We start from the raw sequence: 14181 nt of genomic DNA, 5'->3' as shown, positions 1-14181 counted from the left end.
AAAGCAAGTGTTATAACTGCTAACATAATTACCTGTGTGTGGGGTTAACTCCCTAATTCATGGAAGTGATCTTCTCTATCTCTATACACGCAAGTTTGGTGCTGTTCCAGCAGATACTAGGGGTTCTCTAAGTGTCTTCTATTTTGTCCCCCATACTACAGGCATCTTTGCCAGTGAGCAACCGGCGCCCAGTGAGGTTTCTGTGTGACAGCAGGAGTTGCCTTGCTCCTTGACTTTCCAGTGTCACTGCAGGTTCTGTGAGGTTACAGAGAGGCCCTCTCTGGGAGTAACTCCCGAATTCTGATCTCTGTAATTTCAACATCACTCAACTTTTGTGACTGCCCCTGCTCCAGCCCACCTCCTCATCACAGTGTTTAACTTCTACTCCTCCTAACAGTATTTCTGGTTTACCACTAACTTCTGTAATCCTGGTCTTTGCAATGTGGCTGGTCCAACTCCCTATAGACCTTTCACAAAGGTTGAAGAGCTGATCCTGCAGGTCACTTGCCTGAGATTTCAATCTGTGAATGAACTCTGTTCTTCAACCCTGAGAACTCAACATCTTCACCACTTTTCTTTTTCTCCACTCCTCTCCCAGTGAATAATAATAAAATGCTTTACATGATAAACCCTCTTTGAAATTCAAAACACATGCTAAAATATAAAAATTTCAGAAAATTTGCTGCAGAATTTGTTTCAATTTAAACTGATGATCTTTCAGCTCTCCCCAACTTTCTCCATTGCTATATACTCTATACCAGTCGGACCCGTTATCTCCACTTCAGCCAACCATTTCTTTCTCACCTTTTCCTTGAAATTTCACTATATAAGTTGACTTTAAAATATGAGGAAATAGGGCCCTTCCTGGTGGTGCAGCGGGTTAAAGCACAGCACAAAGAAGCTAAGGCCACTTCAGCATGAGTTCTATCCCCACCCCAAATGATCCACATGCACGGCAAACCTCTTGACCTACCCGCTGCTCCCCTCAGCAGTGTACTTCTTTGATCTGCCTGTTCTGCTCTCCTCTGTCTCTGGTGAATCCTCTCACTACCCCTGCACCTTCTGGCCTGTACCCCAGTTCTGTATGCATAAATAAATGCATCTTTAAAAAATTAAATAAAAGAAAATATGAGGAAATAATCATCTAGTTATTTCCCTGTATTACATGCCTAACTTCACTACAAAACCAGGGCAAGAGTGTTCTGTATTCTGAGTGTTGGGATACTAAAAGTTACACATCACCACTTCAAGGATGCATCAAAAAGTGGCGCCCTTTGGGCTACAATGTTATGGAAATTAGAATTGTTTAAGTACAGACTTTCCCACATAGGTCTTTCAGATTTGAGAATTTAATTACCAAAAGTTGTACTTTACCACCAAAAAACAAGGCAGAAAAAGAAAAGCAAATTTGAATGCAAGAACCAGAGGCCATTCTTACATAGTGACCTCTCAAAGGTCGCCAGAATGGGAATACCACAAGGAGCTTTCTACTGCTGACTCTCACTGCCTTTTGAGCATGAGTCAGAGAAATATGATCTTTGCAGTCCCAGAGCAGGATGGCATGGCACTCTGCCACCCTTAGCTATTCACATGCTGTGGGCCATCCCCTCTTCCTATTTGAGATCCAGTCTCTCAATGTGTAGCGTATAATGAGCATTTCTACTTACTACATACATTTCTTGTAAAAATTAATTGTGGACACATATAAAAAGATACTGTAGCCAAAGGGAAATTCCAAAAATCCTCTCTTACTCCCATTCTTCCATGTTGGTTTTAACATAGGAACTACTGCTCATCCCACTGAATCAGGTCAACCCCAAGATACTGAGGTTGATTCAGTTGATGAGTCCTCATCTAAGTACTTCAGAACATACAGCATGATTCCAAAGCCGACATGGTGAGAAACTACAATAATAAGATTTATTTACTCCTGGAGTGAAAAAAATGGAAAGTGGTGGGAGAAGGGGAGAGACAGAAGGAGAATCCATTGAGCAGGGATCAAGGACTAAGTTGAAGGTACTAGTGGTATCTGTTAACTTCTCCACAGATCCCCCTTCCCACCAGTGTTCAACAGCCAAAGCACCAGCTGCTTTAATTGCCAGTTCTGTCACTATTTTCCATCAGGGAAGAGTCTGGAAAATTCTACAACTATCATTCAGTTGATTCTACAGGGAGAATGTGGAAGACTCCACCTTCCACCGTTGAGTTGTCCGTGACCATTACCTACTGGCTTTGAGTTTGCTCCTTAGATCCTCTCTCAGTGCTTCCAGAGCCTCTCCACTGCTCCCTATCTTTGCCTGTAATCATATTAGGGAGCAAGATACCCCAAATACCCACACTACAGTTAACCGTGGCTTTCTTACCTCTTTCCTGAACATTTATTACCTAGGTTGACTCATTTCTTTTGCTTAAGGTCTTTGCCTCTCTTGCACACACACAACAGGATCAAATACTCTATTTTGGAAATGGAAGAGAACTAGTGAAGCAAGTGAAACACAGAAAGGAGATGTAAGTTGTTAAAAGGCACATAGGTACAGAATGTTGGTCCCTGACTTTCTCTGTGTTGTTCTTAGTCCATGGTCTTTATATTCAGAAAGCTCAAGATTCTAAGCCCACTTATTACATTTACTAAGTGTCTGATACTCACCCAGCTGTTTAGTATTCTTGAACCTCTCCTCTCATATATAAAACTGCCAAAACCCACATTGTTTTGTATACAAATTATGATCATTTTCTTTGTATATGCATATGACTTAGGGTTTCCACCCAGTCTGTAATGAGAAGGTTGTTCTCTGTCTTCTTGGCCCCTCTTGCTAGAATAACTTCAGGAAGTCCAGGTGAGTAGGCTCAATCCAAGAAGTTACATTGCTTATCATCATCCCCAAGGGAGGGTATATAGCTGGCAGGCCACAGGCAAGCCTTTGTCTGTTGTGATGGTATACCATGTCACTGCTATAACCCAGTGATAAACATCCTGTTTGCCCCTGTTAGATTACTGTTGTGGGCTGATGGCCTGGAATCTAGGTGCCCACTCCATCCCCTACATATGGGATTTGAGGGGAAAGAGACCCCCTTCCCTGCTATTGAATTTCGGATCTGAAGGAGGGATGCATTTTCTATATTAAGCAATCAGCTGTGATCTTTCAGCAGGAGATTGGCTGATAATAAATAATAGTTCTTTAGTGACCAAACTTTCTAATTTTAATTCTCTTCTACAGCCATTTTCCTGAAGCATAGTCTTAGAATGGCTGAGCTACAAGTTTTCTTGTCTTAGGGCCACTTAAAGCACTGAACCAATATTATCTCCTTGGTTCCTAACCACCAAATATTAAAGTTGAGCCAACTTTATTTGTTTTTCCTGTTCCAAGATGAACAACTATTTTCTAGGTTAGAATCTCAATAGTTCAGGCTGATAGTCTATCTTCCTTCTAGAGATGCTGTGAGGGTTAAAGTATGCCAAGTAGCTGAAGAATGTAGGGGCTCTTCTTTTCCTTGTTCTTCTCAGAGTGAAGAAAGGCTAGGCAAAGAGATTTGTTCAGAAGAAACATACGATGCATATTTTTTTAAATCAAGTTGGTCATCTCTAGATAGACAGCAGTGAGTGGTCTCAGCTATCTCTTTCTGAGAAAATGTTTATGGTAGTGTGACTTTTTTCTTTCAATGGTTTGCATATTCAAAATCATAATCAATAAATCAGAAGAGAAAGATTAAACATGAACATGAAAGCACATGGAAACAGGTGGATTTAGTTATATTTCAAATGAATACCCTAAACAAATGGAAGAGGGAAAAAAATAAAGCAAGGGAAGAACAAGCCCTACTGACTAATGATCATGGTACTTGAGTCTCTTGTCTTAATCTGGGGCAGGGTAGGAAATGTGTATGTGTGTATCTGTGATAAAGCACCCATACAATCTGAGATTTTGAGTAGGTTTTTATCTTACTTTTATGGTGGTAATTCTCATACTATATTAGGCGCAATATAGGGTTGAAAACGTAACTATGATTAGACTATTGAGAGCCAAGTTTTCCCCATAGATGGGATACTGTGGGGCACTAAAGGCACAGAAGCCAAACTGAAGGGCAGGTGTGGGCCAACTTGTGGAACCATTTGAAAATCAAATAAAGCAGCAACATAATAAATCATAAGCCATTTATAAGAAAATATGATTCAATATTAATGATAGGTAGGAAATACCAAATAAGAAGATAGGTAAATTTAAAAAATGGTAAGTAAATATTAGATAGATGGATTAAGCATACAAATGGTAAGTGAAATTTCATCAGTAGCTGAAGACCATCTATTAAATATGAAATTAGTGCTAAGTTTGAAAAAGAAGTATTTTGGGGTCAGAATGGTAAAGATTACAACAGACAAGAATCATCAATGGATGCCATATATAGGGATATTTGAAGATAAATAGAATGTTTGCATGGTCTTAAAAGGCCACTCTACAGATCAGTAACAAAGGGAGGATGATAATAATTATCATGGATTAGGTGATCAAAATTAATATCACCAATGAAGGATAAATCAAGATGCAGGAGTGATTCCCTGAGAGTGACATAAGACAAACATTAATCTGTTTTTGAAGAAATATCAAACAAATACAGAGTGAGGGATGGTGTATTTAATCAAGATGGGTGGATTATATTCTACAAACATAACGATGTCATAAATGTCAAAGAGAGCTTATGAAAATATTCTAGATTAAAGAAGAGCAAAGAAATGTGACAACTAAGTGAAATACCTGTTCCTGCACTGAATAATAATCTAGAAGAGAACAATGCCATAAAGGCTATTACTGAGCCAACTGATAATTTAAGACCAGGTCAATAAATTAAATAAAGATACAGTAGCAATATTAAATTTACTGAAGTGGGTACTTGTGCTGTAGTTATATAAAAGGGTAACCATACTTTTAGGAACTGCACATTGGATATTTAGGAGGAAAGTGTTGAATGCAATTTACCCTCAAATTAGGGAGGTGATAGATAAGTAAACAGATTGATTAAACAGATGATAAAGCAAATGTGCTAAATATCAACAATAGATCTGTTAGGATAAATGGTGTCACTTACTGCTATTTCTGCAGTTTTCCTGTATATTTCAAATTCTTTTAAATTCAAAGTAAAAAGAATCTTTTTGATTTGATTTGTGTGGAGAATGTAAATACAGATGTTGGCTACTGAAAGGCTCATGATGAAGTGGTTTGTAGCCTACAAACTCCCAGGGGAAGGGGATTGTGATCAGCTTGGTTGGGCAACTTTGCTCCAAGTCACATTCCCATCTTCTATATAAACCTCCTGCCAAGCATGGAGTGCATATTTTCCCACTCTCGTCTCTCCTTAAGTCACACTATAAATGTCAGAAATAACCTCATGCTTAATAAATTAAATATGTTTCATCACTTAATTACCTCCTTTTGTTCTCACAAGTAACTTGTGTGGAGAAACACTTTAGAAGAACAACCAGAAAGCAAGTGGTCATTTGCACTTACCTTAGGCAGAGTGTCAGAATCCTGCCTTGGGAGATGCAGGAGGTGAGACAAGAAGCCGAGTCTTCTTTTGGCCATCAAGATCACCTTTCCGATAGAATGTTCTCCATCCTACAGCTTTAGCCTAACTTGCTCTACAATAATTGAGAATCTCATCTAAAAAGGCAAGCTAAGGACCTCCCTGGTAGCACAAACACTATAGCACAGCACTATGAGGTTATCTACAGCCACTCAGAATAAGTTGGGTCCCTGGCCAGGGAGGTGACCCACATGACACAGCAGATTTCTCCCTTCTCTTGGGCTGCTCCCCACAGCAGTGCATTTTTCAGTCAAACTGCCTGTTCTGCTCCCCATTCTGTCTCTGGTGATTCCTCGTACGCCCCATACTTCTGACCTGTACCCAGTACTTGTATGCATACATGAATAAATCTTTAAAAATAAATAAAAGACAAACTCTATAGAATGTATCACCTTGAATTTTTAAAAATTTACTTTACACAGCTATTTCAAGCATTTCAAGTCACATTTCTACTCAGGTTCTAGAAGAGAAGATTTATTTGAAAAGATTTAAAATTGTTTTGAATAGGTTCAGAACCTAGAGACACTATGTCCTTACATCACTGTTTCCCACTCTCTCATATATCGATGCTGCATATATTGCACATGTGTGTGCGTACGTGTGTGCAAAACTCCTTGACATGTTCACAGAAGTGATCACTCCTATCCTCAGCATTTGCTCGTGGCTGTACAGAGTGGATTGTAAACTGTCTTGGGGAAGAATCTCATAGAAACTAGTTTGAAAGGAGTTTTACATCTGAACAAACACGAGAATGGTACAACGCCTTCCCGGGGATAGCATGCCCACACACCTGCATCAACAGCACTCAGAAGAAAAGTGATTAAGCTAATATTTGCTTATTTTATGCTTAATAATTCAAGGCAGACTTTTACTCCCTTCAGGTGGTATAGTTTTAGTGGTGATAGGAAACACGTTCTGTCATCTCAAACCTCCCTTTCCTTTCTGCAGAGTTATCCTTAGAATTCTCCATTCAATAAAAAGTTAAACTTCTTTCAATGTAACTTTTGCATAAAGCAGAGTGTTGGTTCCAACTGATTCAACATGCACCTAGAATAAATTTCTCTGCTTCTTTCCTTTAAACCAGACCCACATATTTTAGTTGAACTGTGAGATTAGGGTGGGGAAGGGGCTAAGGTTTTATCCTTGCAAATCAGCTTGCCAGAATATAAACATTCAAATTCCTCAGATTAAGAATGATTTTTGACTTTACCAAGCAGCTTTGTCTTAACATGATGACACATTTGGAAGTGACTTAAGTCAGTGTGACTGCCTGCCTCGACATGTGTGCTGCGTATTCAGCCAGGTATGTGTTGTCTGATAGGTGTGCTGGTCAGAAAGGGGAGAGGAACATGTATATCATCCCTACTTAGGCAACAGCTATTTTGGTGGTGGAGACACATGTTAATAGATAAATTAACTTATTAAACTTTAATAAGTGCCAAATACATTTCAGATATAAACCAAGTAGAGTGGGAAATGACAAGAAAGATCATGCACACAGAATTTGAGCAGATTTTCTGAAGGGTCTAGGTAAATCTCCAGGTAAAGTTGATGAGGAAGTCTCCTAAACACATGCACAATGTGCAAAAAAGCACAGGAGTGAGAAAAACCGGGTGACCTGCAGCAGGTAGAAAATTGTGTTGTGGAGAGGTGCAGGGGAGGCCTGGAGATGCAAAGCAGTGTAAATGGTCTCCCATCCTAGTGAAGGAGGATGGCATTTGTGTCTGTCTTGCCTACAATAGCAAACCACTTCGTGTTTCTGTATTTTGAAGCTTTGACATTTTGGAATCTTGATGACCTGAGGGAAACCATCTCTCCCACAGATAGATAATTCCTGTAGAGAATAATCTGCTCACTTGTGAGCATGCCTTTGACTTGTAGCTAAGCAATCTTGAGTCCCACTTGCCTCCATTTATCAGACTCCTGCAGCCCAGGACATTATGCACCCCTCTCCCTGGAAATCACTCCAGGACTAGGTATTGAGCAACAACAAACATCTTTCTAGCCCAGAACCTTCTGAAATTATTGAATCACCCAATTCTAAGCCTGCTCACTGCTGATCTGCCTCAGATGTTGCTTTCTATAAGAGCTACAATAACAACTCCTGCTCATGTTTTCTTCCTATCCCTCTGTCTCGTGGCCAACATTTTGGCTTCCCTGGGAAATCCTGCTTTCCCCTTCTCTTTGGAAATTACATTTTAAACAGTCATATTCTGAACCATTGACATCACTATACCTGAATAAAGCAAAATTATGTGTATATTTTAAAACAGAGTCCTGCAGACAGAGTAATGCAGCAGAAGCATGTATGTTCATAGAGCTTAAGATTGCTTTTACTGGAGGATGACTCTCATGCTTCTAAGAATCAACTGGCATGAAAGAAGATCAAGATAACCAGTAGGAGGTAGTTACAATCTCAAAGAGAACAATAATGAGAGTTGAAGAGAATGACAGTTCTGGAAAAACTTCTAAATAAAATCAATGTTACTGATATACATTTTACATCCCTGTACTTTAATTTTAGTTATTTTGTCTCCTTACTTTCCTTTCTTGGTGTTATTGCACAAATTTCTAAGATTGCTAACTCCTCTCATTTACTCTTTTTAACGGGTCTAGGGATGTTAACACTCAAGTCTATTGAAAGAGCACCTAAGAAAAATAGAGACCCAAAGAACTCTGATAAAATCCAAGTGCTGGCCCTCCCTGGTGGCGCAGCAGGTTAAAGCACAGCACTGAGAATCTAAAGCCGCTTCCACATGAGTTCGATTCCCGCCTGCCCCGGAGGTGACCACATGGTGTGGCAGACCTCTCCTGACCCGCCCGCTGCTCCCCTCAGCAGTGTACTTCATTGATCTCCCTGTTCTGTTCCCCACTCTGTCTCTGGTGAAGCCTCTCACTGCCCCTGAGCCTCTGGTCTGTACCCCAGTTCTGTATGCACAAATAAATAAATCTTTAAAAAAAAAATCCAAGTGCTAAACTGTATAGTTACACCTGAATCCCTTGTAGATCTTTAGAGACTCATATTTGAGCTAAATTCTAGTTCTCAAGGTTCTGAATATTTCAGAAAGAGAACTATCTGGATAAGTTGAAAGGCTGGGAGACTTGGAAGTGTTTGAAATATTACAGAATCAATTTTTTAATTATCATTTCTGGACACAGAACATGAACAGTCCTGCCAGCTTTATGCACTATCCTTGCTGAAGACTTCTCACTTCTTGGGAACCACATGGATTGATCTACCAGCCATGGTATACAACCTAATTAAAATCCTACCAGCAGAAGTCCAAACATAATTATAAAAATGAGCCATAGACAAAAATAACAGGCAACCCACTGAGTCCAAAGGTGTCCTAGTATTGATTTCCAATAGATTATAGGAGACGAAAGGAGATGGGAAAGTTACAAAAACAAATGTGTTTGTGAGTTCCTAGATGCAAATCAATGTTTTAGCTCACATATTTCTACCTACCTTAATTCCTGTACTTTTTTTTTTTAAGATTTATTTATTTGTGCATACCTAACTGGGGTACATGCCAGAGATGCAGAGGGTGAGAGGATTCACCAGAGACAGAGTGAGGAGCAGAACAGGCAGATCGACGAAGTATACTGCTGAGGGGAGCAGCGGGTGGGTCAGGAGAGATCTGCCACACCATGTGGTCACCTCCCGGGCAGGCGGGAATCGAACTCATGTGGAAACGGCTTTAGATTCTCAGTGCTGTGCTTTAACCCGCTGGCCACCAGGGAGGGCCCAATTCCTGTACTTTGTTAACTATATAAAGAAATTAGGAGAAAAGTGTTGTGATCACAGAAGTAATTTAAGGGTGCTAAGGGACTTGGGTCCCAGCTGCAATGGGATTTCATCAGGAGTGCTGCCCAAGGGTCATTCGGGCAGAAGGGCTTCCGTGGTGGGTGGGTAAGAGGACTGAGCACAACTGGGAGACTTGATATTAAAAAAGGCCGATATAGGGGTCCATTTCCAGAATAAAATGAAATTTGGATATGTATTAGATATACAAAAAGAAAAAAACAGTGGCATATATTATGGATTAATGTGATTATATTGTAAAGGATGAGCTGGGAGGTGGGTGTCTGAGCAAACAAGAAGGGTTAGGATAAAATGTGAAATATACAGTGCTCTGCATCAATGAAGAGTGAGATATCTATACTTTTTTCATCTTTGGAAAGAATGCAGCCAACCTTCTACATACATAATCTCTGATTCTGAGAACAACCATTGTTTCTAAAAGAGAATACAGAAATGTGGAGGCAAATTAAATAGCTTGATATCAAGAGAAGGAATGAAAGACTCAGATGTGTCTGCTTCATAATTTTATCCTTGATTTACATGAGCATCAGATGATACTTTTTCACTGCAAGGTTCAATGTGGCTTCTTCAAGATAATTCATTGGCTTAGAATAAAGGAAATAAATATATAAAGAGCCCTCCACGTTCTCCTGGAAGAATTTACATCCAGAAATTGGACTTTTTACTCTAATAAATGAGAGAGCAGGGGGAAAACACAAAATTTAACATGTAAGGGAGTTAAAGGTTGAGATGAAATTTGAATGGAATTGGAGGACTGGACATAATGTAGGCATAAGTTAAGTTGGGTCATAAAAGAAATGAGGTCTGGCTTGGAAATAGAAAGAGGTGATTCTGGAGGCAGAGCTCCTCTGTAATAAGAAACAAAACTGAGTTGCAGAGGAGGGAAATTTTTCCCCTCTTTTCTAAATCCATTTTGCAAACTTCCTTTCTAACTGTAATAATGGTCTACCTATTCCCACACATAAAAGAAGGTGGAGGAAGGCTAATCTGGTTGATTACTCTTATTGATATGGTCTTCATTTATGTGGTCTGTATTCAAACATGTGTTCCTTACCGTTCTTATATTTATACAATATTTCATTATGAGTATAAGTTGAACAGTATATGCATACCATGAATTAAACTATTAAAGCTATATAATCATCAAAAACTCCTTGGTGCTAATGGCAAACAGTTGGATGGTAAATCAACAGACTGAAACATAAATATGTTTCTAAATTTTCTTCACTAATTAACTATGCAGCCTCACTCAATAGGAACTGATACTCCTAAATTATTTATCTGCAAGGTATAGCATATTTAAATATTTTAAAGTCATTTTCATTTTAAATAATATAAATCTCCTTGAACTCTTTTCCAAGTTCATTTCTCAAATGTTCATTTAGATTGTCCTGCTCATCCCTGGGAAAGGTATTAAATGTTCTGTTCTTTTCTTGGTGATCCAATATTTGGGTTATTTAAAGATTAAAATAAAATATAATAACAAAGAAAAAAAACAGGAAAAGGGAAAAAAAAAAAACAGGAAAAGGAAAAAAAAAAGGCTAAAAAAACCAGGGCCCTCCCTGGTGGTACAGTGAGTTAAAGCACAACACTAAGAAGCTAAAGGCACTTCAGCATGAGTTCGATTCCTGCCTGCCCTGGAGATGACCCACATGGCATGGCAGAGACCTCTCCTGACCCGCCCGTTGCTCCCCTCGGCAACTTTGTCCATCTGCCTGTTCTGCTCCCTACTCTGTCGCTGATGAATCCTCTCACTGCCCTTGCACCTCTGGCCTGCACCCCAGCTCTGTATGCATAAATAAATAAATATTTTTAAAAAAAGGCTAAAAAAATCAAATAACAGGCCCTCCCTGGTGGTGCAGTGGGTTAAAGCACAGCACTAAGAGTCTCAAGCCACTTCTGCATGAGTTCGATCCCGCCTGCCCCAGAGGTGACCCACATGGCGGGGCAGATCTCTCCTGACACACCCGCTGGTCCCTTCAGCAGGGCACATTGTCGGACGGCTTGTTCTGCTCCCCACTCTGTCTCTGAGAATCCACTCACCGCCCCTGCATTTCTGGCCTGTACCTCAGTTCTGTATGTACAAAAAAAAAAAAAAAAAATCAAGTAACAATGTGCAGTGAGTAAAAAATAATTTCCAAGACTTATACAGGAATCTTACTATGCATTCAAAGCTAGCTGTGTGCTAGTCCATCAATCTTCACACTCCCCTTGTACACCTCCTCTGTTTCACAAACTGGGGTAATGGACTTGTGTTATGCTTAGGACTTGGAGGTTTCAAGGTTCCCACCTTTCTTACTTGTAACTTCTAAGTAGTGGGAAAAGTCCTAATTTTAAGGATGTACATATACAGCATTGGGTTGCAGGGCTGGAGGCAGGAAGAAGGTGTACGACAGTTCTGAACTTAGGGTTTTGTCTTTTATTTATTTATTTATTTATTTTTTTTTTATTTATTTATTTATTTATTTGTTTGTTTGTTTGTTTGTTTGCTTGTTTGTTTATTTATCTATTGATTTATTTATTTATTTTAAAGATTTATTTATTTGTGCATACAGAACTGGGGTACAGGCCAGAGGCTAAGGGGCGGCGAGAGGCTTCACCAGAGACAGAGTGGGGAGCAGAACAGGCAGATCCACAAAGTACACTGCTGAGGGGAGCAGCAGGCGGGTCAGGAGAGGCCTGCCACACCATGTGGTCACCTCCGGGGCAGGCGGGAATTGAACTCATGTGGAAGCGGCTTTAGAGTCTCAGTGCTGTGATTTAACCCGCTGAGCCACCAGGGAGGGCCTAATTTTGTCTTTTATATAAAAATTCCATTTCCAGGTTTTCCTTCCCTTATAGGTTTGATATCCATTATTATCTTGCCAGTGAGGCATGCTCCATTTTGCTTAAGAATCATCCTTACTACATACCTTAATCAAGTTGCTTTTGAATCCCCATGTTAACTGTCCTGGTTCTCTAACCTTTAAGACTTTATGATGTGAGTGAGAACCCTGACCCTCTACACATATTCACTCTGTACCTGGATTAGCTTGTCACTTCCTACACTACTAATTGAGAAAAAGGAACCAACTACAGCCCAGTCATTCTAATAGGAATTGGGGAATGCCAACTGTATCTCACAAATTCTACATCTTGTGATGTATCCTGGTCCTAGCTCTTGATGCTCCAAGACAAAACCTGTCCCCAAAAGGCAGCATCAAAGTTATGGTTCAATGAAACAAGCAGAAAACAAGTCAGTCCCTTCTTCGCACTGGAGCTACTTCTGCTACTTTTTTTTTTCCTTGAGGCTGAATTGCTTTATGAAAGCATATATGTGAGTCTTAAATAAAATAAAATCAAAGTTGAAAGCCGGTTGTATAAAATTAACAAAAATCAAGGCAGAGTGAAGAAAGAATTTTCAAAACCTTATAGGCTGAAATCTCAGCCAGTAGCAAGTCCCCTTGAGGAAGGCCTTCATCTTCATCACCAGGCCACATCTAATTGCCTCTTTGTTGCCCTCTGATTAGGATCCACAGCAATTGAAACATTGAGGTGCTCTGGATGGAAGATTCAGATACCGGCTTGGCAGAGCAATGTGGTTTTCCAAAGGCTAATAAGGATGAACTTGGCATCATCTATCATTTATTGGTAACTTTATTCTTGGCTCCCATTTCATGTTTTGCCACATTTAATTTACTACTCTCTTGCTCCAGATGGCACTGATGATGTTGAAAGTCATTGAGGCAGGTGTGAGTGGGGGGTGAGGGGGCTGTGGTTAACAAATGTGGTTCTAGCAGACTGGTGTGCATCTGACCTTTATCTTTCAAATAACCTGTGTAAATCCAGACCAGTCAATGAACCAAGATAGATGGTTGTATTAGGGAGACAATGAAATTGAGCAAATTCCAGTACAAGGAGAAATTGATGTGATGGCCCAGCCCACAACAACCAGTTCTGAATTTGTCTTTACTGGCTTCCTTGGGTGATACTGACTGACTAGGACTGGATGATCAATTTTCTTACATGGGAATATAATGAATACTTGATCTCAAATGTTATTTTCAGAAGAATGGAGAAAGTGTTCAGACTATGAACATCAAGAAATATGGTCTGTGTGTCTTCTTTCTAAAATGGGGTGAAGAAACAAACACCATGCAAACCCCAATGATGCATAAAGAAAAACCTAAGACAGTGAAGCCTTCTTTTTCCAAGGAAACTACTTAATGTCCCTCCCTAACATTTACTCTTTTCTCTTGTTCTTAAAATTTTTTCCTCCAACTACAAAACTACACTTTTTATTCTAGCTTGGCTTTTGATCCAGTTTCAGCATCTACTGTGCAGTGAATAAGGATTGAAAACTCTATCCCAGGATTTAAACAAATCTTCTTTGCCTGAGCCAGTCTTCCTCCTTATGGTTCAGATAGATTCAGAAAAATCAGGAAGGCTACCTGGGAAAATAGTAGAAGACACTCTCTCACCAGGATACTGTTCACTGCATCCATTTTCAAAGACTTCTATTCTTGGTCTTTCAACATGATCTAGCTTATTACTCTACACACAGTATATCCCTTTATTAATGAATATTACACTTACTGATGTGAAAAAAATGATCCCCAAATCTCAGTGATAAGTCATTACATGACTCTTTCTCTTTTACATAAAGTCCAAATAGAGGTTTTAGGGAGAGAGGACTAGATTCATAGAAACTCTGTCATTTCAAGACTACTCTGGTCTTTCAGAGATGCCAGCAGGTAGGGAAAGAGTACAACTGAAGGAAAGTTTTGCTTTTTTTTTTT

This window comes from Condylura cristata, unplaced genomic scaffold (genome assembly GCF_000260355.1).
Source record: "Condylura cristata isolate star-nosed mole 26May11 unplaced genomic scaffold, ConCri1.0 scaffold00002, whole genome shotgun sequence".
Taxonomy (NCBI): Eukaryota; Metazoa; Chordata; class Mammalia; order Eulipotyphla; family Talpidae; genus Condylura; species Condylura cristata.
The sequence above is the reverse complement of the archived record's forward strand: the minus strand, read 5'-3'. Positions refer to the sequence as shown.